This window comes from Gallus gallus, chromosome Z, assembly GCF_016699485.2.
Source record: "Gallus gallus isolate bGalGal1 chromosome Z, bGalGal1.mat.broiler.GRCg7b, whole genome shotgun sequence".
NCBI classification, from domain to species: domain Eukaryota; kingdom Metazoa; phylum Chordata; class Aves; order Galliformes; family Phasianidae; genus Gallus; species Gallus gallus.
Window position 1 is genome coordinate 18,180,502 of NC_052572.1, and position 27,912 is coordinate 18,208,413.

Genomic DNA, 27,912 nt, shown 5'->3' on the forward strand with positions numbered 1-27,912 from the left:
CTGAGGTGACTCTTCCACACTTCAGTTCTACTGCCTAATTTCTATCAGATCACCTTGTCTTCTAAAAACTCTAAAAACTACAATTTTCTGTGTACCTCTTCTTGGACTCTTGCTCTTCCTTACAAATATTAGCATCTCATTGAAATTGGCAGCCTGTGACTGAGTGTCCTTTATGAATGCAAATGCTATTGGAGGCCTTTGAATTTCCTTCTGGCTGCAGCTGATGAAGACCTATGTCTCATCTTTATCACCTGCTGATCTCTTAGAGGACACGCGCTTCACATACATCTCTGCCCTGGACACCACATGGGGATTGTGCTGTAAAGGTCTACCTCGTGCGTGTGCTCCTGAAGTGAGGGCAGGCCTGCAGGTGGTCAAAATGGCCAAATGAAAACTAACAGCCAGCTGGCTATGAGGCTCAGGCTGAGGGTCAGTGAATGTGTTTGGAAATCACTGTCATGACAAGAAGTCATCCTTTCAGGTCTGGGTGGCCATGTGTTCAGTTGACAAAGAATGCTGTTGGTCTCCATGTGAGTGAGACCTCATGTGTGGTGCCTGGACGCCCAAGAGGCTTATCCTTGTCACAACTCTGTGAAATCTGGACTGCTGCCACTCTCTTACTGATGTGAAGCTAACTTTGAGGTTAGGCAAGGTGCCTGTCCCAAAGATTTGAGCAGTGGTCACTTGGCTTTCAATGTGTGTTTCATGGATTATCACTTTCCCTCCAATGCCAGGTTGAGTGTCATGAAAGAAAATAAAGGGGTGGAATCATTAAAAAAAAGCAAGCAAAAAAACCCTGAGCAAAGATAAAAAATAGGCTTGATTTCTGATATGGTTTAGTGAAATAATGCTGAAATCCGTCAAGTCAACTGAGATGTATATCCCTGTCAGGCTTACTGGAAAGCAAAAGTTCACCTCAAAGACACTGCGAATATGACTGAATGTAACAGATTTTCTTGCTGTCTTATGAAAATTGATTTCATTAATTATTTGTGCTTTTTGGTTCAGACTGTTAGTTTTTTGTCCATTCACATGTGAACTTCATGGCGTTTCATCTACACTTGATCTACTTTTTCTTTTATTGTCCCCATGTTACCAGTGTGAGTTGATTGAATGGAAAAATACACACTGGCTAAAGATTCTTGTGCTTGCCAGCTCTGTGTTTAAGGCACTGTCACAGGGCATCTGCCAGTGTCTCAAGGTTATCATATGGACTGCATAACATAAGTAATTTTAAGTATCTGCTTCTCTCAACAGCCTTGATGCCAGAATTGTGCATGAGGAGCAGGCAGAGAGGCCTGGGGTGTGACTTATGGCAGCTACTGCATTACATAAGAAGGTCTTTCCTAGGAAGAAGAGTCAGACTCAAAGCTGTGAGAAGAAATGAGTGAGGTGTTCCTTGCTAAGGAAACATTGCTCTGAGATCATTACAGAGGATTGTAAGTCATTCCCACATGCAGCAGCTTCCACATTAAGAAGAATAATTCTGTTTCTTTGGAAGATTTCACTTCTCTTGAAATGACATTCCCCCCCTCTTACAGTCCTCCGACGAATAAGCCTCTGTAAAGGAGTCTCTGATGAATGCAGCTGAAGCAAACTCAGGCTGGTACGGTTGCACAAAAAATCCCACAGACACATAGTGACTATTGCTAGAGGTAATTCATTTGCCTTGAAGAGGACTGAGAGGGAGTGAACAAGACAGAAAAATGACTATATATTTCGTTATTTTTCTTCAGCCTCAGGATAAGGGGAAAATCCAGCAATCCAGTAGCAATTTTTCTCTGTATTCTTGCTTATATTACATTCAGTTCTTCATTCTTTGTTTGGAATAAGAAACAAGCAGACAAAGTTAAACTCTTATTGCATTGGAAGCCTGGCTAGCTGACAATTTATTTATTAATAAGCGGTATTTAAATTATGACCCAAGTCCTAACTGTCTGTGCCACATGTTATTAATTACTATTCTGGTTTATAGCTGTGGTAAATTTCACAAAGGAATTTTAATTAAAAAGATGTTTGAACAGTGAGTGGGTTTGTTCACTTGTTATTTCAGATAACTAATACTGCAACATGGCCTGATTACATTTATTGGACTATTATTTTTGAAAGATGGTCCCTCTGGCACTACAGAGTTTCAGCTCCTCAGGTGCAAAGTCAAGATAAAAACAGTTCTTCACAGTAAGGACCATAAGATGATGGTCATAGCAATATGAAAGCTTATGTTAATGTGCATGATGAGGTCTTCCTGGTCATCTAAGATCTGCCATGGTTGTGAGATTCAAGGCAGTTTGGATTTTACTTACTGATTTTTTTAATGAGATAAGTGAACAGATCTGCTAGTTACTGCTATATGAAAAATTCATAAGAACTATCTCTCAGAAGAGATGAATGTAGATAAAATGGTTCACTAAGCAATAGATGATGACAGTAGCTGCAAAGTACCACCAGCCAAAGCAAGATGAACTTTCTGCAAGAGACACAGAATGAAGATGAAAGACTGAGGAATCTTGTGATTTCTTTAATCTCTGTTTTTTTCTTCCCAGAATGAACATGGTTGAGGAGGGTTCTTCTGTATCTCTAAATATCTGTGTTGACTTGATTTACCAAAGGTAAGGATGATGAATGGCCTTCAAAGAATATGGGAAAAAAAAAAAAAGATCAAATTATTTTCCATAAATAAAATTTTAAAGCCTGATTTAATGGTCTGTATGTTTCTTCAGTGGTAGCCTTCTTACTCCCTTGCTTGGTCATAATTCTGCATTTTCACATCCGAGGAGAAGGACATCAAAAGTGAGGAAATAAAAGTGATCTTAGTACAGAAATGTAATTCCATGCCTTTTGCTCTTGGCTGAAGCTAAATGCTCTCTGAGAAATACCATATTCTCTCAAATAGTAACTATAGTGGCTGTTAAGCATAAAATTGTCTTTTCTTTGTATTGTATTTACCATATAGAAAAAAACTAATATAATAAGAATTAAGAATACTAGAACTACCCATTGTTCCTGTGTTCACTAATTATTTCTATTTCTCCCTCTTCCCTTCTGTAGAGCTGCTCCTGCTGCCTACCTTCCACACAGGACATTGGGAAGCTCTTCCAGGACAGCTCAAATGTACCTTGCTCAGCAGGCCGTGCTAAGCTGGTCATCACCTGTGGCTGGCATCTCTCTTATCTGTGAGATGACTTTCCACATCCACATATGAATGAAGCACTAAATCATAGAACCATAGAATTGTTTAAGTTGGAAGAGACCCCCTAAAGATCACCTAGTCCATCTCCCCTGCAGTGAACAGGGACACCTACAGCTAGGTCAGGTTGCTCAGAGCCCGGTTCAGCCTGATTCTCCCCAAGTACAGGGCATCCACACCACTCTGGGAAGTCTGTTCCAGTGCTTCACTACACTTACTGTAAAAAAACAAACAAACAAACAAACAAAAAAACAAAAACCACCTCCTTATATCCAATCTAAATGTCCCCTCTTTTAGTTTGAAACCATTTCCCCTGTCCTATCACCACAGACCCTGCTAAAGAATCTGTTCTTTCTTACAGTCCCTTTAGACAGTGAAAGTACGGTCTTAGATCTTCTTGGAGCCTTCTCTTCTCCAGGCTGAACAGCCCCAGCTCTCATAAGGAGGTGAAAATGAGCAGCAAGTTGGTGCTGTGGACACAAGGAAATGTCCTTTTAACACTTGTGTGGTTGTTCTGTTCTTGTCTTTCTGATTAGAAACTGCAGTCTTACTGATTCTTTAGCAGGTTTGATCTCCCAGTATCAATATTCATTCAGATATTCAACCCGCCCTGGCACTGGGCATGTTGTAAATAAGAAGTTATTATTTACAAGAATTCTATAAAACTGTTTCGTTCAGCTGAGCTTCATGTGTGGAGGCCACACAGGGCTTGGTGGAGTAGTAGTTAGGTGTCTCTAAAAAGCCTGCAAATCTGAACAAGGCATGTGGGATCTGACATCACTCCTTGGTAACCCCATTTTTTCTTTAGTAACCTTGGTCAAGTGGTAGTCTCTTTGTGTCTTGCAATGTTATTTTCAGAGTTGCCACAAACTGCCCATGCTGCTACCCCAGCTCATATTTGTCGACCTGTTTGCTGACACTATCCTTGTTTCCAGTGTGTTCATCATGTACAGAAAGCTCAGTGAAATAAATTCCTCCATGGGGCCTCTGGGGGTTGCTACCCTCTTATAATTCTTGTATCAACAGCCCGGGCTGCAAACTACAGCAGAATATCTCAGACAGATATTTTGGAGTGCTTTAAGAAGAAAACCTTCTCCTGATGATAGTATTTTCCCCTTCATCTTTTACAGCAGGTTGACTACAGCTAGTCATATAAGACAATACATTAATAAAATGAATGCATACAAGTCCATTTAATTATATGTTCAGATGATGACATATTTGCTGTTTCAGGCTTCCTGGATATTGCTGCCTGAATTAAGAATTTGTTTGCCACATATGGTTAGAGTTGAAGACATTACTGTAGTCCTTCAAAATTGTGGGTACTGATGTTTCTGAAATACCAGTTCTAAGCAAGTTGTACAATGCTGCAAAATAGAATAGGGCAGAATTTATAGTTTCCCTTTCACATTATCATATTCATTTATCCTTTTTTTTAGGGGAGGGCGGTGGGGAGGAATTCAAAATTCATTACACATGGCTAATTGTATAGTGCTTCAAAGTCTTTAAATTAGGTCTAGTCTATTCGTACCCTTTTCTTGTGTTGAAAGCAGAGCTGAACTCTACAAAGAAATAGCATTTTTATTTTTATTTTTAGTTATTTATTTTTCTTTTTATTTTCATTTTTATTTATTTATTATTTTTATTTTTGTGTGTGTTATAATAGGTGGTAAGTGGAGAACTAGAGGGAATTTGCAAAGAAGAGAGGAAATGTTATCTTAATTTCTTACCTGGAAAAAAACATACAAAGAAACACACTGAGTAGATTTACTCCTGGTATTACTTTTTCTTACGACTGGAAATCATCAGATTTTTTGATGGACTTATGCCAGTTTTCCTCAGGGCACTCCAAGATAGTAAATGTTGTAAAATGCTGCAAGAAAATACTGTATTGGTGCAATCTACTTTTCCTTTTTGATCTCTCTCTGGCAAAAATGCTACTTTATTATTATCATTATTTCCTTTGAGGTTGTCTTCCTAGATGGCTCTATTGGAGTAATTTTTTATGGTTTCCTGGGCTCAAGGCAGGCTGTATGCTGTTTCACAACAAATAATGAGCCTTACCAGCTGCAAAGCAGATCCCTTGAGAATGTGTAAATGATGACCCTTCTCAGAGCAACTGAGGACAAGTTTTAGAATTTCTCATTGCCTTTGACATCTCTGTTTTTACCCTTGTTGAAGGAGACTTTTTACTTGAATGGATTTCAGGAGGCACAGACCTACCCTGAAGTCCCAGCCCATTACTAAAATATATGAATTTTGTGTTGCACAGAGAATAAAATCATGTTGAATGGTTGTCTGAACCGGGGATGATATAGAGGAAATTATTTTTAAACTTCTTACATGCGTAGGGGAGAGAGTAGATGGAGAAAATCTGGGGTTCATGTCTGTCAACTCAGATCAAAGAACAGTCAGTCTTCACTGTTCTCCTATGGATCTACATGGGTATGACCTCTATGGCTGGGTGTAAGCTTTAGTCTTGGGTTGAATATTGGTTAACCACATGCGGCAAATCAGAGGGATTTTTATGGCTTCAGTTCAGATGTGCATAAATTAAATTGGAACCTCTCAGTCCTATTATTGATATGTTGGGGGAAAAACATACACAAAATATTTTACTTTTTCTTTAATCTAATCTTCTTAAACTGGATAGGAAATATATTTTCTTCTGTGATTTGTGATGCAGCATGAAAAAAGCAAATGCTGTCTATTTGACAGAACAGTGAAAGCCTCTGAACACACCAGTGGCATAACTGTGGTTTTAAAAAATGGAGGAGTATTTTTATATATATGTATATATATATATTTGTTTTGTTTTGTTAAAATACATAGTGTTGTAGAAGGGTATTTTAAAAACAAAACAAAACAAAGCAAAACAAAGCTCAAGAACTAATAGTTTAGCTAGTGATCTGGTGATTTGCCTCTGGCACTGGAAATCATGTGAGGCTGCTGTAATCAGATAGCTGTAGTACTAGAGCAAATCCATGATCTGTAATGTTCTCATAGCGAATACAAACTTCAGGAGAACTTCAAGTGGCAGATGGCTTCACTTGACCCATCCAACTTTCCTCTCTGATCTAGCTGAAGCAGTGCAGGAGGGAGCCTCTCCTCCTAGCCGTGATCGGTGCATTTTAAATGAAACTAATCGTACCTACTGAAAGACAGTTTTCCAAGTTCTATGACAGCATCTTGGACTAGTAAACTTGTGTCCAAGTTACGAACAAAGTGAAGTAACTGAATACTTACAGTAGAAATGAATCTGGAAAGTAGAAAATATGGGGTTACCATTGGTTGTGCTGGCAGTCAGACTGAGAGCCAGCAAATTTCACCTTTAGTCTTCCTCCCATAAAAAAAAAAAAAAAAAAAAAAAAAAAAAAGGTGCTACAAAGGACTGCTGTATTTGGTAAATAGAAATCAATCACAGAAGTCACACTTAAGGGGGATTTACATATTAAAAAAAAACATTTTTAAACACTGCAGTGTAATGTTTCTAAAAGCTGACCAAAGCTGCTTTGTTGGTGGAAGCCAAAATTTCTGGGTCTGAAGGAAGACAGAATGCTAACAGGAGTCTTTTACTTTTACACCAGTTTGAAATCTAGCAAGGACCATTACTGGTTGGCATAGAATCGTCTCATTCATGCTCAGTGGCCTGCATAAAATGCTCTCCTCATTCATGCTTTTCGTTCCAGTTGGTTCATCACAGCTCCATTAGGATAAAGCATCACCAGGGCTGATATTGACCAACCTCTGTGTTGCCCATCTCATGGAGCACCTGGGAGCCCCTCTGCCTTCCCAGGACTGGGGCAGATCTGCATTTACCCTGCTTACCATGTGGATAAGCAGAATATTTGATTTCCCAGACAGATCAGTCCTCAACACTTAAAATAGTTGCCCATTCCAACCAGTCATTACAGTTCTGGTCAGAAAAAATAATAATAAAAAAAGTTTTTGCTAGCTTTTTTTGCCAACTCTGACAAAACTATTAATGATAGCAGTAGGAAAATTGGATGCAGACTGTGCAAATTGCATTTTGTCTCAAGTTAACTTCAAATTCCCCGATCCTAATTTTGTGTTTCAAGCATTCAAATCGGCAGTGTTGTTGTTTTCAGCAACAGCTTAAACATGTTAGAGGAATTAAATATACTTAGCAGAGAATTATAATTGGCTTTAGATAAAGACTTTGGTCACATGACATCAGCTTTCGTCAAATTCCTCTGTCTTTTGGACAGAATAATTATTAACTGTATTCCTTAAATCCCAGCATCCTGGCGAAATAATAGATTTAGCATTTTGATATAACACTTTAGAGGTTGTTTCATATTAGCTGTGTATTTCAAATTCTTGAGTGTATTCAATTTTGATGAAAACACCCATTCAACCAGCTGCTGAAATTTTGCTACTAATTGCATTACGTGAATCATGTAACTTGTAGTAATCTTTGAGTAAATAACCTTAGAATGCCTTTAAAAATGTTAGGTACTTTCCTATCCATCAAACATAGAAGGTTTCTGTCAAAATCAGAGATAATCTGCTCTCTTACAGGAGCTGGGCTTGTTTACTGTCCAAACCTTAGTTGTGTTCTCCTCAAAATCAGTTTCTCTCACAGTGAAACACACTGGGGTTAGTCATTGCACGTTAAGAGACAGCATGAGTCAGATGACAACTTGGAATAAACACAAGACTGTGCAAAAACCGTACAACAGGTTTTCTGCAAAGCACTTCAGCTGCCTTATGGCAATGCACGCAATGCAGCTGTAGCTATGTAGAACTTGAGCTCCGCAGATCTCTGAACCATTCAGACTCACTTTAGCTTGTGCCTTATTCCTTACATAAAGAAAGAATGAGAAATCATAAGGACAGAAGGATAAAGTCTGCTCTATAAGAGACCTGATAATGAGCCTGGATGCCTGAGTCCACTCTCGCTGGACTAAGTTTTATTAAATAAAGGAATGAGCGCTTACATAATAGCTGAGAATATGTCACAGCATTGACTGTTTCCTTCTGTTTATGACTGCAGTGAGAATCATTCTAGATAACGGCATTATACCAGTCATGGCAATCTTTTAGAAAAAGGCTATATTTATTGTTCCTTATTTCCAAGTTCCATAAATCTTTTAAAGAGCCTTTGGAACATACTGAAGTAAATGGGATCACACTTTGTAGGATAACGTCTCTATACTCAGTAAAAACTGATGCAGATGAATATACATTTTCATAAGAAAACAAAACCATCTGCAAACTGAAAAATTTCCCTCAAGCAACATCCTAATAATTTCTAAAAAAGAAAATACGGTTCTTGTTTTTCTTGCCTGTTTGTTTTGTTTTTATTAGGCACGTACATTGCCAGTGCTTTGCAATGTGCTCTGTTGTTTAGCAAAGTGGAACCTCCTTATACAGTGTTATCACTATGGCTGTGATAACAAGGACAATTTAGGGCATGCTACTGTCTGCCCTCATTACAGTATGTGGGTCAAAGCCCTTGTTTTGTCTTTTTTTTTTTTTTTTAATTTAATCTTATGTTGTCTGAGTTCATTCATGCTTGATTACTCTTTTTGGTTTTGACCTATAGCCTTGAAAAATGTCAATGAAAAGAAAAAACCTGGAAGCAAATCACCAATAGACAGCAAATCATCGATAAAAAGCAATCTTCTCTTTTCAAAAGAGAAAAATCTATGGGGAGCCAACTCTGCCTACGTGACCTTGGGCAACTATCAGTCCATCTTGCTTGAGTAGCTGTCAGCTGTATTTCTTTCTCTCCAGCCAGCCACTAGGCTACAAGCTGAAATGGTTCAGAGATGATTTCCATCATGTGTGGATTTACCCCTCCTTTCAGGAGATATTCCGGTCTCTGTGCTGAGGTGACCTTCTGCCTCCTGAGTGGGCAGAGCACCTGGTGGTGCGTGGGGCTCCCCCTGAGCCCCTCTGCTCTGAGTCAGGACTACGTGTGCTGGAGGGAGAGGTGCAACTTTTGCATGAGATTCAAATTCCTGTCTTTTAGGAAAAGAAAAGAAAAAGGTTTTGAATGTAAGCAGCCAGACCTCTGCAGCTCCAAGGACTGCTGCTGCATTCACCTCCTCTCTGCCTGGAGAAGAACAGAAGTGAGAAGTTGACTGATCTTGGCAGTGCATGTGTGCACGTGTGAGTGTGTGTGTATATAGTATTCAGCCCTCGCTGAGGTCCTCACTCCTCAGCATGGCTGACTGCCAGTGATTTCTTTGTTCCTGGGCGATCCCTCTGTGTGTGTGTGGAGCTGACACTGCCCTGCTGCATGACAAGAGAGCTGGTTTGGAAGGGGCCAGTTAGATGTGTTAGCATGATGACTTTGAGCTAATTTAGCCTTCTTTTATTACCTGAGTTCTGTCAGAGCTTGCCTGGATATTTCTGCACAGACATGTTGCCTGCTGCATACACCTAATTTGCACTGATAGACACAAGATAATTTAATCAGAGACCTATGAGAGATTCTTCTCCCTGCAGGACTGTCCTTGTGCAAGGGAGATGAGTATGAACAAAACTTGAAAATCTGAGCATACTTCAGCTCTGCATTTGATATGAATCCATTTGGCATGAGGGCAGGGGATGCTGCAATCACTGGAATGCTGCTGTGTGTATCAGCTCTGCAGCACAAACCTCAAGCAAAGCTGGTGCACCATGACATACGTAACCCACTTGTGGTCTGGGGTCTCAGAAAACCACCTGAAGGCCTTCTCCATCTCCTCCTTTGTATGCCAGAACTCATGGGCATCTCCAGAGACCTTGACAAGCAAGCTATGGTCCTACACACACCCAGACATACCGCTTTGCTGAACTGCTTGCTTCCCATAGCAAATCCTTTATGAATCTGTAGGGTCATTGCTCAGCTTTTTTTCAGGACTGCCCTAGGAAGGAAGATGGTCACAGAGATGGAAATGAATTTCCTATGTGCTACCTCTAGGAACAGTGAGAAGGATGTGTGTATGTGTATGAAATTCAAAATGTTGGAAAAAATAGCTCTGTGGTACACCCAGCCTTCAGACGTAATCTTGTGATTGCATTAGACTGAATTACAGTTAAGCTCAGCTGAAAGGCTGTCCACCCTAGTGCTGGCAGGTGAACTTCTGTAACTGAGCTGAAAACTCATCTCTGCCCCTTGGTCATCTCAGCAAGAAAGGAGTAAAGGCTGAGGTTAGAAACAGCACCAGTTTGAGAGTCCAGTGCTGCTGTCCATCAAATAGCACTGCTGCCTTTTCTTGGTAATTTCTCTGCTGGAGTGGCAATGAAATCTCAACTTGATAGATTTACACTCATCAGAAGGGGACTGACTCATCAGCTTTGCCCTTCCAAAGGGTCCAATATTAGTAACTTTTATATTTGATTATCTCCATTGCTTTGTGGGTAGAATTGAAGAGAACAGCCTGCAAAGGAGAGCCACAGGCAAGCTACGCCTGCACAGCACTGACTTCCAACAGAGAAATGCAGATAGGAGACAGTCTTGCATCTGTTGTTTGCAGGGTGACTCTCAGTGAGTTAATGACTTGATGAGATAAAGTCATATATTTGCATTATTAGGTGGAGAAAAGTTAATGCCTTATCCCAGTCCTGAGTCTTTTTTGTAAGCTTGTGACACTAGGATAACTGCCTTACCATGTCATCTCCCTGCTCCACAGACATAAGCTATCTTTATGTTCAAAGATGTTTATATCAATACATACCTAATAAAACCACAGTAGATTGCTCTCAGCCTCTACTTTGCAGTCTTGTACATCTATTTCAGATACAAAAGAGAGCTTATGTATGAGTTGAACTAAAAAATTTAGACTGCTATTAGATATTACCATTGCTACGATGTTTTACTGAGAGCTGCATTCATCTCAGTGCTGCTGGGGCTGGGACATTTTCTCTCATCCTTTTGGTCACAAACGAAGTAAGGCTTCCTTTGAGTAATGTGCATCAAAACTGGAAGAAATGAGTCAAAGCCTCTGCAAACTGCTTAACTTCATTGGCAGCTTGAAATAACAGGTTGCAATACTTTCAGATTATGTGTTCAGTTCTTGGTAGAGGCAGTCTGAGTTGAATGACTGTTCTTAGCTTTGAAAATTTTATTATTTTTATTTTTTAGAAACATCTACTTCAGCTGAAGTGACTTTGGTCTGATGCATAACTTGCCTCCTTCCCATAGGTTCCATTGCCTTGGTCAGGATTTCTGAGAGCTGAAGAGTAAAATGCAGAGTAGATGAGAAGATAATTTTGTGCATCTGTAGAGGTATGTGTATAGCTGTATTTAATGACGAAGAGGAAAGAAAAAAGGACAGAGGAAAGAAAAAAGTGACAGAGAAGATAATTTTTCATTCTTCCCAGTGCAACTGCAGTATGTATCATGTCTGGCACTTGAGAATAACAGTGAAGATGACAGTGTTTTAGGACCATACCAAAAAGGGAGCCTAGGGCTCCAATGGGACATCCGGTTCAGCCTCTGGCTCCCAGTTGGAGCCAGTAACGCAAGTGTCACATATAATGGGAGCGGCGTACAGGATGTTTTTTCTGTAGGTGTCCAATATTGCATCTGCACAGGAAGTGGAGTGTTACACCAGCTTTGGTTTGGTTCTGGTCCATGGGTTTGTTTCCTGATGCACTGTGTTGCAACGTGGTGGCTTCCAGACTGGTTCTGCCTTATATTTGGCTTTCCAGTGAGCAGTGGAGAGGAATACAGATATGACTGTCCTTGCTGGAGTAGATGGTCATGTCCTAAAGGCTTTAACTGATTAGGACAGTGCCCTTTCTCTATAAACCTTGCTCTGTAAGATAAGACAAATGCTTTCTCATACAAAGCTTAATTCCTCTTTCAGCCTAAGAGAATCTGTTTTTGGAGCAGGGTAGCGGTGAGGTTATGAAGCTGTAGAGCCAGTTCTTCTACTGCTGCCCTCTCCATGTCATGTGAAAGTCTTTGAGTGAAATTGCAGAGTATTCAACCCTACACTAACACAAGGCTATCAGAGAAAGTGAAGCTGAAATAACATTTACCTCTGTCCAAAAGGTATACGGCTTTGCAGGCAGCTTGGTAAGAGCAATGTTTCTGATTTTGGTTGCAATGAATCTAATGTAGAAGAACATCCATCCCAGAAGAACACTTTTTAATTCCTATTTCACAACCATCCTCATTCCCCAGGATCTCAGTAGCTCAGCTCCAGGGGGCATCATTTACCATGTAGGCTGCCTGCAGCAGTGGAAGCTGCTCAATAAACCATATCAGGCTCTTGGCAAACTGCTTATATTAAACTTCATGGACATATTAAAATATAGATCAAAGGCTTCAAAGTCATTGGATGATGTGGTGTGGCATCTGCCTGTTGTATTGGAAGTCAGTGTCCTGGATGAAGGTTCTGCTATGGATTAAGAGGCGAGGCCAATGGCAAGTGTCTGTTCCATGTCCTTGGGGTAAGCATTCCCTGGCACCTTCTGAAATATCTGCTCCGATACTGAGCTGCTATACGGGATATTTTAAGTTGGCTGTCTAGTGTGCTTATTTGAACATAAACCCACATCTCCTCTCTGTTGCTTTTCTCAGATTCTCAGAGCTGAGCAAGCAACAAAGCTGCAGTTAGCAACCTGTGACTGATTTCCCTTGCCACAGAAATGCAGCCGCCCCTGGAGAGTTCATTTCACATGCACAATAGAAGTGTGAAAGTGATGGAGGAGTGATGATTCCTTTCGATTTCACATTTGTAAGTTTCTGTTTTATTTGTAGGTATGATTCAAGGGTACCAAGAACTCTGAATGGAGACTAATTCAAGCAGACTTTTAGTATGTAAGAGTCATAGGCCATGTATTCAGAGTAGTGATAAAGTACAAACTTAAGCTGTGATTACAGGAAAGAGTCCATCATGAAAATCGAGATGTGGATACTTAGGGGAAATTCTTGCTGGGGTAGCGTTATCTGCACTCTGGCAGATAAGACAGTCAAAGGACTGCAAGAAGTCAATTCTTCTACTTCAAACTTATTTTAAAAGATTGAGCTCTTGTATTTCATTGTCTTTTCCTTTTACTGGAGGGAACAATGCTCCCTGTTTAATTTACATATCTATAAATGTTTATTTTTACTGCTTTTTACTGAGCCAGAGAAAACTGCACTCTTGTTTAATTTACACCAAACTTTTTTTCCTCTCTTAGCAAACTGTCAATGTGGCAGAACCTTTTGCAGAGTGTGGTGGCTTAGGCCAGGAAAGAGGCTTAGGGTGTAAATCTGAAGTATGTGCTTGTTGTAATACGTGGCAAAGAATGGCTTTTTATACTAAAAGTTCTTAGTTTCAGCTGGGATAGAATTGTTTAATTCAATGTCTGGTATGATGCAATGTTTTAGTTCTAGGAGAAAAACATTGTTAATAACACACTGACGTTTACAGCTGGCTGCTAAGTAATGTATAGAGCCAAAGCCATTTACAGAAAGGGCCCTCAAGGAGCAGGGGATGGAACAGAATGAGGACAGCTAACTTAAACCAGCCAAAGGGATATTCCATGCCATATGACATCAAGTGGAAGGAGTTTTGAAGGGGGTGAGAGCACATCTCACTCGTTATGCCACTTGGGGAGCTAGCTGGGCATTGCTTAGGGCATATGGTGAACAACTGTGTGTGCATCACTTGTTATATTCATAGAATCATAAAATGGTTTGGGTTGGGTAGACTAGGTTGCTCAAAGCTCTATCCAGCCTGGTCTTAAATGCCTCCAGGGTGGGAGCATCCACAGCCTTGCTGGGCAACCTGTTCCAGTGTCTCACCACCCTCACAATAAAGAATTTCTTCCTAATATCTAGTCTAAATTTACTTTTTTTCAGTTGAAAGCAATTTCCCCTCATTCTATCACCATTTGCCCTTATAAAAAGTCCCTCCCCAGCTTTCCTGTAGGCCCCCTTTAAGTACTGGAAGGCCACTATAAGGTCCCTTCAGAGACTTCTCCGGGCTGAAGAGCCCCTGCTCTCTCTCAGCCTGTTCCCTTAGAGGTGGTGGTCCATCACTCTGATCATATTTGTGGCCTTCCTCAGGACCCACTCCAACAGCTTGATGTCCTGCTTGTGCTGGGGGCTCCAGAACTGGATAGAGTGCTCCAGGGGGAGTCTCGTGAGAGCCTAGCAGAGGAGCAGAATCCCCTCCACTGACCTGCTGATCATGGCTCTCTTGAAGCAACCCAGGATCCTGTTGGCCTTCTGGGCTGCACATGCACATTGCTGGCTCATGTTGAGTCTTTCATCAATCAACATGCCCAAATCCGTCTTCTCTGGGCTGCACTCAAGTCATTTCCTTCCCAGCCTGTATCTGTGCTTGCGATTGTTCTGACCGAGGTGCAGCACCATGCACTATATTCATTTATATATATTACATCAAATTTTATCTATATCTATATATAGATATATATCAATATATCTATATAAAAAAGTATATATGAAATATATATACTATATATCTATATTTATATATAGAGATATATAGATAGATAGATATAAAATTTGATGTAATTATTATCCTTTTCTGTTTCTTAGCTTGTAGTTTTATCTCAACCTATAAGTTCTACTTTTTTTTTTCAATTCTCTCCCCCATTCTACCAGGAAGGTGGGGAATGAGTGAACAATTTCCACTTGCCTGATTAAGTGTCCAGTGACCATCACTTCACATGGAGGTTCTGCTTGTTAAGAAGATATTTCCTCTGATTTTGTAGTCTGCACAGTCAAAAGATAATTCCTTCAATTGTGTGTCATTGCTCTCTGGGAAGACAATAATACTGTGGCCTGACAGATGTATGTGCTATGATAGTCTTTGACACTGTAAAGAAGGGACTAAGTTTATACTTGGTCATACTTTATACAGTGTCTGATTTGTACATATAGCTTCTGGCTGGACTTGGCAGCACAGGGAGAGGTCTTGAATCACAGAGTGGTTTGGAAGGAACCTCTGAGTACTATCTGATCCAACCTTTGCTCAAGCAGGGGCACACAGAGCAGTTTGCCTAGAACTGTGTCCAGGCAATTTTTGAAAGAGGAAACTCTGCAACTGCAGAAGTGCTTCTTGACATGCAGGGGAAGCCTCGTATGTTCCAATTTGCGCCCATTGCCTCTTGTCCTGGGTACAAATAGAAGAGCCTGGCTTTGTCCTAAAATATTTCTTTAGGTAATTGTAGACACTGGAGAGATGCCCCTGAGCCTCTTCTTCTCCAGGCTGAATAGTCCCAACTCTCCTCAGAGAGAAGGTTCTCCATGCCCTTCATTGTCTTGGTGGCCAGAAAATGTGAAATGGTATCAGCAGTGCCAACTTGCTGCCTTGTTTCTTTCTGCTTCCTGCTGTTAAGTCAGTGTGAAAATCACTCAGTACTTTGGAATGACCATAGATGAACAGCACTTGGCTTTCCAATTTTTCCCAGATGGAAAGCTGATGGAGAGAACAGGCACAGAACTGAAGCCTTGGTGCCTTTTTAGACTTGAGGTTTAAAGGTGAGATACGCATGGTCAACCCATGGGTGAATATCTCCTCTAACAGAAGACAGTATTGTGCTTTGCAGGTGGCCAGTTTCAGGTCAGAAATGTTGATAGAGGAGCTGCGTAACCTGCGCACTCCTTCTAAACAGAGCTGGAAGAGAATGTTCCACTCCAAAACACAACAAATGAAGGGCAGATCTTCAGCACGATTTGCTGAAACAACTCATTGCTCTTTAGTGCCATTTTCTGCACAAAGTCCTTACTCATCACTTTTTCTCTGTTGTGGCATACAACACAGTCATGTCACCTGTTCTGTGTACTGTCACTGTGTCCTTCTGCCACTCTGCTACCCTTCGCTTAAGTGCTCCTCTCTGTTGAGTGGGAAAGCCACCAGCATGTCACTGGCTTATAGGCAACACTCTTTGAAAGGAAAGGTCTTTCCATGCTTATTATACCTTGCTTTCCTACTCCTGATTATTCCAATCTTGCATCTGGCTGGTGTCTGCATGGAGAGGATGGTCTCCTCTGCTTTTTATTGGTTTTGTTCTGTAGCTTTTGTGGGCTGTTGATGTCTCCTGCTGCTTAATTTTGGTCCCCACTTACATTCTCACCCACTTACATTTCAAGAGTATAGGATGCTCTATCCTGCAAACAAGCATAAATGTATAGCAAGTGCCATCATGCCACTAGCAAGGAAATGATAAATAATATGTGTGTGCCTTTCTATGGGACTACTTGAACCACCATGTGTTAAAGAATCCTGCTGAACGCTATTGTAAAAGACTACTGTCTAAGTGGATATGGAGTAACACCCATTCAACAGTGTGGTTGAAAACTTACTCTTTCTTAATCTCATTAATCCACTACCAGTTACATGTTGTGACTTTGCACAATTTTTAAGTTAAATTTAACAAGCTCCTACTCAAGAGTCTTAACTAGTCTAGCGCTGCTGTTCTTCTTGTCTGTTGCTGTTACTTGATGGTTTTAAGAAATGCCTAGACACTTCCTTAAGCACAGTCTAGACAGGAGGAAAAAAAAAATAAAAAACAGGTCTTGGATTTTTGATATAGGAGTGTATGGTTTTGTGACTGGGTGGTCTTTAGCTTGCAGGAAGAAAAGCTGTGTGTGCTCATCAGAAGCTTGCCATGTCCTGGCTTTACATTTTTCAGTATTTCTGTCTGCTGCTTTCCTCCTCTTTCCTCTCATCTTTTTGTGTGTTTATTTCTTGGATGGGAAATTGGATGTATTATGTTACTTTCTCCCTCCAGCTAGTTCTTAATTGCCATAATTACTACTGTGGGCCAGGCAGGGAAAGCTGGAAAACAATTGGAAAGCAAAAAGGGAAAACAAAAGAAATACTTTTCTGAGGCTATGGTGTTCTGTGTGGAAAACCTACTGAATAAAACAAATGCAATAGCAATGTGGCTTGAATATGTTATTTCTGTTGGGGTAGTTATTCTCTTTTGACTTCAAAGACATTTTATTTTCAGGACTTTTTGCTTCAAATGAAAGGTGTAGAAGCTGTCACTGCACATAGAAAAGAGAAGTACCAAGATCTAGAGAGCAGGCCCACTCCTGAAGCAGCCCCCATGCACTACAAGAGAGAGGCATCCTCACAGTAATTCTTCCTGGTTTCCAGTTCCAGACTGTAGGAACTGGAGGTGGATCAGTGTCTTTTTTCCCGACTCAAAACACTTACTAAAACTTGCTTTTCAGTTATTCTTTAGGCTACAGTGTTTTCTTGGAATATTGCTGCTAGGTGCACTTACATCTTTAAGTCTAGATTTATTTATACTCTTATCCGGAAAGAAAAGCCGTGTTGCTTCCACAATACATGTTTCTCTTCACTGAGAATAAAATTCTAAATTTGCTTGCCTTTGAAACTGGAGCTAGTAAAGGTGTTGGAGCAAAGGTTGTGGTGAATAACAAGGGAGAAATGAATCAGCAAATGCTGTTAGCACAATGCTTACAGGGTTAGCAGGGACTTGAACAGAATAAAACCACCCTCAGAGGTAACTAGGTTGAGCTATTAATCCGGAATGTGTCTTGCTGGTGAAAGGATAATAGGCCAAAATTATAACAACCACTGTATTTTTCTAAATGCTTAGAACAAATGTTGTACTGTACTTCACACTGTTATTTTGAACACGATCATGTTGGCATCAGTATAGGCTTTTAGCTAAAGAATGCAAGAAGTGGAATAATTTTCTTACTGTTTTACGTATGTATTTGTTTAGGATTTTCCAAGACTGAAAAAAAAAGTAGGAATTAATGTTTTTATGGGTGGGGCTGTGTGTTGTGGCCATCCGAAGAATTCATAGCTGGTAATTTATTCAATTTACACTGTTGTGAGCATATATAAAGAGAAAAAAAAACAAAACAATCTGGATGTAATGGTATCTGTGCAGTCAACATAAAGATGGAGACTACAAGTATTACTAGTAATTTGGTACCAGACATGTGGTGAGCAAATTAAGCCTTAGTTCATCCATATAACCTTCATCTTGTTGTCATTCTATGGCTACCGCAATTTGGGAATATAAAGTTGATTCAATCTATTAATTTTCTTCTAAAATAATTTGGCTTTGATGCACCTCTGTGGAAGCTTATAAGCAGACTGGCCAACGTTTGTTAAATACATAATAAACCAAAATGAAACTGCTCTGTACTTTTTATTGTTCTGTTTATGTGGCTGAATCACAGCAGGCTGATGACGGAGAGGGAACTGTTTACTTCTGCTAGAGAAAGTGAAACTACAGAGTTTTGTTTAGTACACAGAGCATTTTATGTTAAGACTATCAGATGGCCACAGTATAATCAGCCTTTTTTCCCCATGTGATATCTCTGCAAGAAAAACACACTTGAGCTCTAAGTTCCGTGGAAGGTTATGTTTCTAGGAGGTAATTTCATATTTCACTGGGACTCAGTTCTTTTCTTGTTTTACCTTAAGGTGACAAAAACTCTGGTTTTAGAGGAATGCAATTTTTTAAAGCTGGCTTTTAACCAAGATTCCCTTGATAAGACTGTAATTGTTGCAGGGGAAACAATACTGTACTCTGGAGATTTGTCTGACTGATAGATGTGGACAGAAATGAGAATATTGCACTCTGGGAACTGCAAGGCACAGGAGAAAGTTATAACGAGGCATTGAAGTGTCTAATTATTCTGTCTGAATGCAACTAAGGGATTAGATTCGTACACAGGAGGCAGCATAGCAGTGAAGTCTGCCTAATGACTATTGATTTTTAATAAGCCCTGAATAATGAATTAACTTTAGGAAAATATTGTCATAAATGCATTTTGTCTGAAGAATTAAGAAATTAAATGTGTGACCCTAGGGCTTTTGCTTTAACTCCTTTTAATTCCCTCAAGCCAGGTACTCTCTTGAATATTGCTATTCATGAAACTGCTTTTTTTTTTTTTTAATTATTATTTTTTTATTATTATTTATTTTTTATTTCCTTTCTGTCCTTGTCTAGAATACTCAGTATTTTCTTAGATACTCCTCAATTGGCTTTTATAATTCCAGTTGTGCCTGTGGGGCAGATGGCTTTGCTGCTCCCTGTGCAAAGGTTTATGATTACTGCTTGTGAAGAATAAAGTGCAAGTGCCCAGTTTTGTTTCTATGCTGCTTCAGCCTCATCTCAAGGGTTACCTTGAGAGAAGAGAGAGAAGGAGTAGGAGGAGCTGTTTTATGGTTCCTGTAACTGTGTAGCTTGGGACTGTTGCAGTTTTGGTGTAATGGGAAATACTGTTTCCTCTGAAAACAGTGGGAATTCTGTCCTTGAAATCTGTTTTCTGTTGGAGATACTGACATACTCAGCCAGAGAAGCTTGAAAGGGCTCTGGAGACACCCACATCAGCTATCAGCTGCAAAAGAAGAGACTGTGTGAAGACACATCCACTGAAATAAAACCAGAAATAAAATCCTCAGTAAGATTCTGATTTTTTTCAGAAACAAAATCCATGAGTGTTTGGAGGTCAAAGCAATGGTCACAGGGAAAAATCTTTGGGAAGATGAAATACCTTGATGTTTTTCAGAGGTTACTGACGTTGTGAGGAACACATTCATTCAAAAACCAAGAGGAAAAAAAAACAAAATCTGTTTTCTATGTTTACTGGAGATAGGACAAGAATTAATGGTCTTAACTGGCAAAAGAGACATGTGCAGGGAGGTGGAGATGTTGTGGGACAACATGCCTTGGGATGTGGCTGAGGTTTTCAGGAACTTGTTGGACAAGAACCTGTCAGCAACAGCATCACCATCCTGCCCTGGGCAAGCAGAGAGACAAGATGACCTTTTGTGATCCCTCCAAGCCAGAGAGCAAAGATGACCTTTTCTGATCCCCCACAGACTATCATTTCATCATCCTGGATTGTTTGAATACAGGATGGGAGGGAATGTTACATGTTGTGGTGGTGGGGAGTGCAGGAATGACTCAGAACTAGCACCTTCTCTCCACTGCAGTCAGGTGATCCATCACACTGGGTGGAATCATAGCATCCCATCTCATAACTATGGTGTAATTGCCGTCACTGAAATCTGGTGGGATATTTTCCATGACTGAAGTGTGGCTACTGATTGCTGAAAGATACTCAGAAGGGACAAGTGAGGAAGGAAGGGAGGACATGTTGCCCTCTACAACAAGGAAGGAAGAATGTATGAAGAGTTTTCCTTGAAGAATGGCCATGAGCAGTTGAAAGCCTATGGGTGAGAATAAGAGGCTGAGGCAACAAAGGGAGCCTTTTAGTAGGTATCTTCTACAAGCCGCTTGATCAAACAGACACTGCTGATGAACACTTCTTCCTTCAGCTACAGAAGATGTCATGACTGGAGGCACTCATCCTGCTGGGGGACTTCAACCTCCCTGACATCTGCTGGAAAAGTAGCACAGTGAGTTGTAGGCAATCCAGGAAGCTCCAGGGTAAATTCTTGAGCCAAGTAAAATACAGTCCCACTAGGGGGAATGCAATACTGGACCTATTGCTCACCAGTGCAAGTAAACTGACTGATGGCATCAGGATTGGAGGCTGCCTGGGCTGCAGTGACCACGCCGTGTTGGAGTTCACACTCCTGAGGGATATCTGACAGACAAAAGTTAAAATTGGGATGCTAAATTTTAGGAAATTCAGCTCTTCAGGTAGTTAACAAAACCCTGTGAGAAACTGCCCTCAGGGACAAGGGAGTGAGGCAGATCTGCCAGATCTCTTTCCTCAAGGCACAAGAGCTCTCCATCCCCAGGTGTAGGAAGTCAGGAAAGGAATGCAAGAGACAAGCATGTTTGAATTGGGTCTTGCTGGTCAAACTGCAGAGGTAGTGAGAGCAGGGACAGATACCCTGCAAGGAGTGTAGAAATGCTGGTAGGCTGGGTAAAGGTGGGGTCAGGGAGGCCAAGGTCCAACTGGAACTGAACTTGGCAAAGAATGCAAAGAAGAACAAGAAAGGCTCTTACATGTACATCAACCAGGAAAAAAAAAAAAAAAAAAAAAAAAAGAAGTCCAAGAAGGCCTAGCACCCAGGTGAGCAATACAGACAGGCTGTTAACCATGGACAAGAAAAAGGCAGAGGTACTCAATAACATTTTTGCCCCAGCCTTTACTGGCAACTTGTCTTCAGACAGACTTTGAGTGAATGGGTTGGGATCGGAAGGTGGGAACTGGGGGAGCAATAGCCCTCCTTCTGTAAAGCAAAGATTGGTCTTGCAACCAATCACCTGAGAAACCTGAACATCCACAAGTCTATGGATTCTGATGAGATACATCCCAGCGTCCTGAGGGAATTGGCAGATGTAGTTATCAAGCCACTCTAAATGGTATTTGAAAAGTCATGGTGGTCAAGCAAAGTCTCTGGTTACTGGAAACATATCAATGTCACAATCATTTTTTAGAAGGGTAGAAAGGACAACCCAGAGAACTACCTTAAAGATCATCTAATTTCAATGGCCTGCTGTGGTCAGGGTTGCCAGCCATCAGACCAGGCTGCCTAGAGCCGCATCCAGCCTTGCCTTGAATGCGTCCAGGGATGGGGCATCTACAACCTCCTTGGGCAACCTGTTCCAGTGCATCACCATCCTGTGAAAAACTTCCTCCTAATATCTAACCTAAACCTCCCCTGTCTCAGTTTAGAACCATTCCCCCTTGTCCTATTACTATCAACCCATGTAAACAGTTATTCCCCCTCCTGTTTATACACTCCCTTCAAGTACTAGAAGGCCACAATGAGGTCTTCCTGGAGCCTTCTCTTTTCCAAGCTAAACAAGCCCAGTTCCCTCAACCTTTTGTCACAGGATAGGTGCTCCAGCCCTCTGATCATCTTAGTGGCCCTCCTCTGAAGCTTTTCCAAGAGCTCTGCATCTTTCTTGTGCTAGGGGCCCCGGGCCTGGACACAGTACTCCAGATGGGGCCTCACAAGAGCTGAGCAGAGAGGGACAATCACCTCCCTCTCCCTGCTGGCCACTCCTCTTTTATTGCAGCCCAGAACACAGTTGGCCTTCCAGGCTGCAAGCACACACTACTGGCTCACGTCCAGCTTCTTGTCCACCAGAACCCCCAAGTCCTTCTCTGCAGGGCTGCTCTCAAGGAACTCTTCCCCCAGTTCCGCCAGGATTTCCAGCCTGGCCAGGTCCCTCTGGATGGCTTCCCTTCCCTCCATGTATTGGCTGCACCACTCAGCTTGGTGTCATCTGCAAACTTGCTGAGGGTGCACTTGATTCCTACGTCACTGATATGTCTATGTCATTGACAAAGATGTTGAAGGGCATCAGTCCCAAGACTGAGCCTCGGGGGACACCACTTTATCTCCACACAGACATAGAGCTGCTGATCACAATCCTTCGGCTGTGACCAGCCAACCAGTTCTTAGTCTGTTGAACACTCCATCTTTCAAATCCACACCTCTCCAATTTAGGGAGAAGGAAGTGGTGGGGGACCACGTCAAGGGCTTTGCAGAAGTCCAGGTAGATGACATCCGTCACCCTTTCCCTGTCCCTGTCACTTCATCATAGAAGACCACCAGATTGGTCAGGCAAAATCCACCCTTGGTGAAGCCATGCTGGCTTCTACAAGTAGATTGCAGGAGAACTGGACTAGATGACCTCTGATGGTGCCTTCCAATTCATATGATTCTGTGGGATTTAAAACCTGTGGGATCTCCTGTTTCCTTTTAGGGGCAAAATGAAGTGCAAGGAACTTCCTCTATACTAAAGGCTGGCAACGTGGGCTTGAGATTCTACAACTGGAACCCTGCATGTATCGGATACCTAGCAGCAGGGGATCACAGGAGAGGTATAGGGAGAGTAAACAACATATTGTGTCTCATTTGCTTTTGTTTTCAGTACTTCTGTTGAAGAAGACTGGCAAAAAACTGTACTAGTAGATAGGTGCTCAGTTGTGGTGAATTTGGGAAGACAGATATGCTTTTTAGCTGCTCTGCAAAGGTTTAATCCAACTCCCCCATGTTTACACATGTGGTTTTGTTATTGCTGTCCCTATGAAGACATGGGAAGGAATGTCATGTTCAAAATATTTATATTTTCAGGCAAATAAACTGAAGTTATTAGTGTGCACAAAAAAAAAAAAAAAAAAAAAAAAAAAAAGCAGCTTACCACTGCATGCATGTTTTAAGATTCTGTACTTTGCTATTGTTTGTTTTCTGTGAGCTGTTATGTCAGAGAATTAATCCTCCAAGGAAACAAGTCACAGCTATCCTTACAGTAGGAAGCTGTTCCTCTGAGCTATGCAGAGGCTGATACTTTGATGAAGTTATGCAACACAGAGAGTTCACTCAATTCCCATGAAAGACACTAGCAACAAGTCATTTTTCATGGCTGTCTTGATACACCTGTTTTATTTTGTTAACCACTAGTTAATCTGAATATCACTTTTTGGCTAATATTTATGACAGCAAGGAGGACTATGTAGTGTTGTCCAGCTTGTGGCTGCTCTCTAGACCTACCCAGCTCCTGCTTACTGTAAGCAGTTTATCAACTGCCTATAAATACTGAGAAGCTCCAACTGGAACTTGTAAATTCAATTGTTATCTTCTTCCTTCAGAATACAGTCACACAAACAAACAGACAAACAAAAACCCCACAAAACATGAAAAACAAACCAACCAACCAAACAAAAAATGGTCATCCCTGGCTTTTAACACTGCTTCTTCTGCTTACTTTCAAAACAGGAGTTTTACACTGTGTGACATTCTGAAAAACCCATAGCCTGTAAAAAGATATCTCATTCCTTGAATAATATAGTTTTACCTCCCCTCCTGCTTCTCCCAAAAGCTCTGGATGTCTTTGTGTGTCAGACTGAAATTCTATATTGACTAGTACAAATTTTCTTGTTGAAGACTGGCATGATTAGTAATTGACATGCTCATTTTTAATCTAAAAAGAAAAGCATAAGCAACAGTCACAAGCAAAATCTTCTTTCATTATTATTATTATTATTATTTTGCAACAGATTTGTATAGTCACAAAATCTGAGTGGGCACAAATGATTTTTGTGGTCTGTACGTGGATATGCATGACCATGCTGGTCTGGACTCACTGCATGACCACCAAGGTGTTACCAACAGGTACACTCAATAGTTTGGATCTCTTGTTGACTGCAATTGCTTGGCTACTTCTAGAGGTGGTTTCATAAGGCTAGGATGCATCATGTGAGAACATGGGCTGATTGGGCCACAGTCTTGGAGGAAAAGTACTGCATTTACAGAGCTATCTAACGAGAGCCAGTTTAAATAGAATTTGCACAATCAATTATTAACTGCATTAAAAAAAAACAAGTTATAAGAGAGGCCTGAGCAGCAGGAAATATCCGAAGTATTTCTTCTTGTTACAGTACTGCTGCTGGCAATTTTCACGGACCTCAGCTCTCAGCTGATGCACATGGCTGTATCTCTGCTTCTCAGCTGTCCATTTTTTGCCAGCCATCTGGCCATTGGAATGGGCTGCTTGTGGTCTTGAACTTTTAAAATTGCTTACATTTTTTTCTCCACTTTTCTAATTTGTCTCAGCAGTGCACAAGTGCAGCTAATTGTGGTTCAGTTCCTTCTCAAAAACTTGAATTTAAAGCCAATTCCTAGGAAAGAACCTAAATTTTCTGTTTGTTTTGAGGGACTTTTTTGTTCTTAGAAGACTATTCTTGCTCAAGTCTCAAATGGTCAGTGCTTTGGCCAGTGGATTCCCTTGTTTCATTTATTCTATTGCACAAAGAATCTTCATTTATCCTCTGCTGACTGACTGGATGAAAAGTGATGGCTAGAAGGCCCAGGCTTACAAGTAATTAGCTTTTGTCACAGTACGAGTATAACCAGATTCACCAAATAATCTTGGGTAAAATGCTAGATTAATTATTACTGCCTTAGTTTCTCTGCTGTATCAAATGTTCATGTAATATTCCCCTTCCAACAAATGAAGATATTCCATGCATAAATAGCCCGATATTTTTATTTCTCCTGGAAGGAGAATTTCTGAATAAAGGTTGAAACATGTTTTCTCTCCTAAATTTTGATTTTACTGCATGCAAAGTTCAAGAAAGGACTTCTTAAATATGTAGATTGCTCCAAAAATAATGCTTCCTATTTTTTTTTCCCATGGAAACTGCAGTATATACAGTGAGCACAATAACATTATTTGATAGAACAAATTCTCAGCTACATAACAATTCTTTTCAACACAGTCACCATCATTAGTGGATTCTTGCTGATGAGCTGATCAAGGTGCTCTTTATTTCATCATGTAACAGCTCTGTGTGACCATCCAGAATGTGGCTTGTTTTCATATTGCTGTTGCCACTGCTGAAATGCACCACCACCACCTCACTGTGTTCTCAACCACTGGTTGGGCTCCATAAATGTTCATCAGGCGTCAATGAGTGTCAGTGGGTGCCATTTTTTCTGTATGGAGGAATTCAGTGACTCATCTTTGCTTCATACTCACTTCCATGTGAGACACCATTCTGTCCATGCCCCTCTGCTGTCATCCATCACACAGTGATAAAATGTAATGGAATATTGCTGAAAAGGTTCAGCCTCTACTGCCATACCACCAACATCCATCTCTGATATAGAGGGCCAACATAATGGAGGCCTTATTTTCAGAGCAGCCCACATAGACTTAGATTTGCATAGTTTGCTGAATGTGTACGTTTGAAATGTCAACCACGTCCTATGCCAAAATATATTTCAGTTTTTGAGTAAAAATTTTTGATGTTTTTTGATGTTGGTGGCATGCTTTTCTTCTTTCTTTGTTTTTTCTTTTTTTGGCTACAACTACGGAATAGTAGTTAGATATAAGTATGGGATTTTTCCAGTGAAGTTTCCCCTGACTCTGTTAAAACCACAGTGATGACTGGTTTTCTGTAATTTCTAGCCCTTTCCTTGACCACTAAATAGTAGAAATCATCTAGTTTCAACCAGTCTATTATGCATTCTGCACTTATACATACAGAGAAGATATTGCCAAATCACCACCACAAAGGTCAAAAATGTAAGGATGAAATTCTTTACTTTGACTGTTGTGACATATTTTCCTGCCTCTGGAAGCTGCCACTGTGACTGAGCTATGTGTAACAGTGCTTCTGAAGGAACCTGAATGTAGTCATTTCAGCTAGCAGAACCATTGCTAAGGATACCTCAAGTGTAAAGCAACTGTAAAATTAAACAAGGCATATCCCTGAGATTTATTGAAATTTTACTACTGTTTATCTGCTATCGCTAATCATGGTTTGCATACTTTTTCAATTTATCTCTAGATCTTTACCAGTTTACCTCTAGATTATTATTATTTTTAATTCCACTCTTAAAATTTGTTCTCAGAAATATTTTATATGTCATACTTTTAAGATAGATCAAACAGGAATTAGCCTTTACTTCCTCTGCAGACTTTTTGACTTCCATGAGTAATTCCTGCTGAATAACCCATACCACCAATTTACTAAAGACTAATCTGTGTCTCTCAGCTTGTTGCTCAGGGAATCTGTCTTCAGAAAAACATAGCAGGTTTTTTTTGTTTGTTTGTTTTGTTTTTTTTTTGTAAGTCAAAACCAAGGTGCTCCTCTGTATTTGAAATTTATATTGTACATGGAAATTCTCTAATTGGGACCAGGCAGTTTTCTTCACTGAAGATACCTACCTAACATTTCTCCTGTGAGGAGAGGCTGAGAGCACTGACCCTATTCATCCTGGAGAAGAGGAGGCTCAGGCGGATCTCATCGATGTTCATAAATACATGAAGGAAGGGCACCAAGAGGATGGAGCCAGGCTCTTTTCAGTGGTGCCCAATGCAGGACAAGAGGCAATGAGCACAGATTAGAACACCAGGCAGCACTTCTGTGTTATGTGGTTGATAGAGCACTGGCATAGGTTGCTTAGATAGGTTGTAGAGTGTTCTTCTTAGAAATCTCCAAAAGCTGCATGGATATGGGCTTACCCTGCATGTCCCTGCTTGAGCAGGGATTTGGAACAGATGGCCCTGAGGTGCTGAATTTTGAACTTGATCATTCGAGGATTCTGTGATTCCTCCCTTGCCTTGCTGTTGGTCTATAGCAGCACAAACAGGACGTGGGAGCATGCTGGGTTCTATTTGGGATCCCTGATAGATAAGAGCAAGGGTGCATGTGTTTCAGGCCTGGATTTTTCCTTGCAACTTGATAAGAACAGTCTGATTCTCAGAACTCAATTTCCTTATGAGAAGTTACTTCTCTAGCTGACTCTGAGAACTTGGTGTCACACATATCATTAGAGACTACTTCTGTTGCACTATGGCTTTTCTGACTCTTGTTCAGTTTAAAACACATTTTAAGTTTTCAGTTTTTGTCTGTTTTTCCTAAATCAGGACTACCTTCAGGAGATGCAAACATGGGAAATTTCCATTCTCCAGCATGGAAGAGTAGGGTAGCTCATCTGTGTGGCAAAAGTTGTGTGCATAGAGACTGGAAAAGAGATGCTCTTTTTTACCACTAAGAGGCTGAGGTATTTAATCACATGGGATGATTTAGTTAACCGCTGGCCTAAGTTCAAATGTTTCTTAGATGAGGATCTTTCCATCTGCTGAAGATTTACTGAATTAAATTTTGCTCCCTTTGTTTTGCAACTCACGTGGCAGGATACGCAGTGGATTAAATAACATTCTTCTGATTTCTCTCTAGTTTCTGATCTCACGGTCTCAAGCAAGGGAGAAAGTGCCATTAACAGGTATGATTTTCTGCAGAGGTGGAAAGAATGATACTCAACAGTTTTGTACAATTGAGTCTACATCTTCCTGTGTGTGAACAAGTTGAA

The 27,912-nt window shown here is 40.7% G+C and overlaps 1 long non-coding RNA gene across 1 annotated transcript; it reads left to right on the forward strand.

The window, feature by feature from the left end:
- Positions 1 to 794: 794 nt before the first annotated feature.
- On the forward strand, positions 795 to 27,912 carry LOC112530663. The gene is made up of 5 exons (XR_003072446.2): positions 795 to 1,606; positions 2,544 to 2,609; positions 3,049 to 12,601; positions 12,732 to 12,888; positions 27,780 to 27,912. It is a non-coding gene; the product is annotated as an uncharacterized LOC112530663 (long non-coding RNA).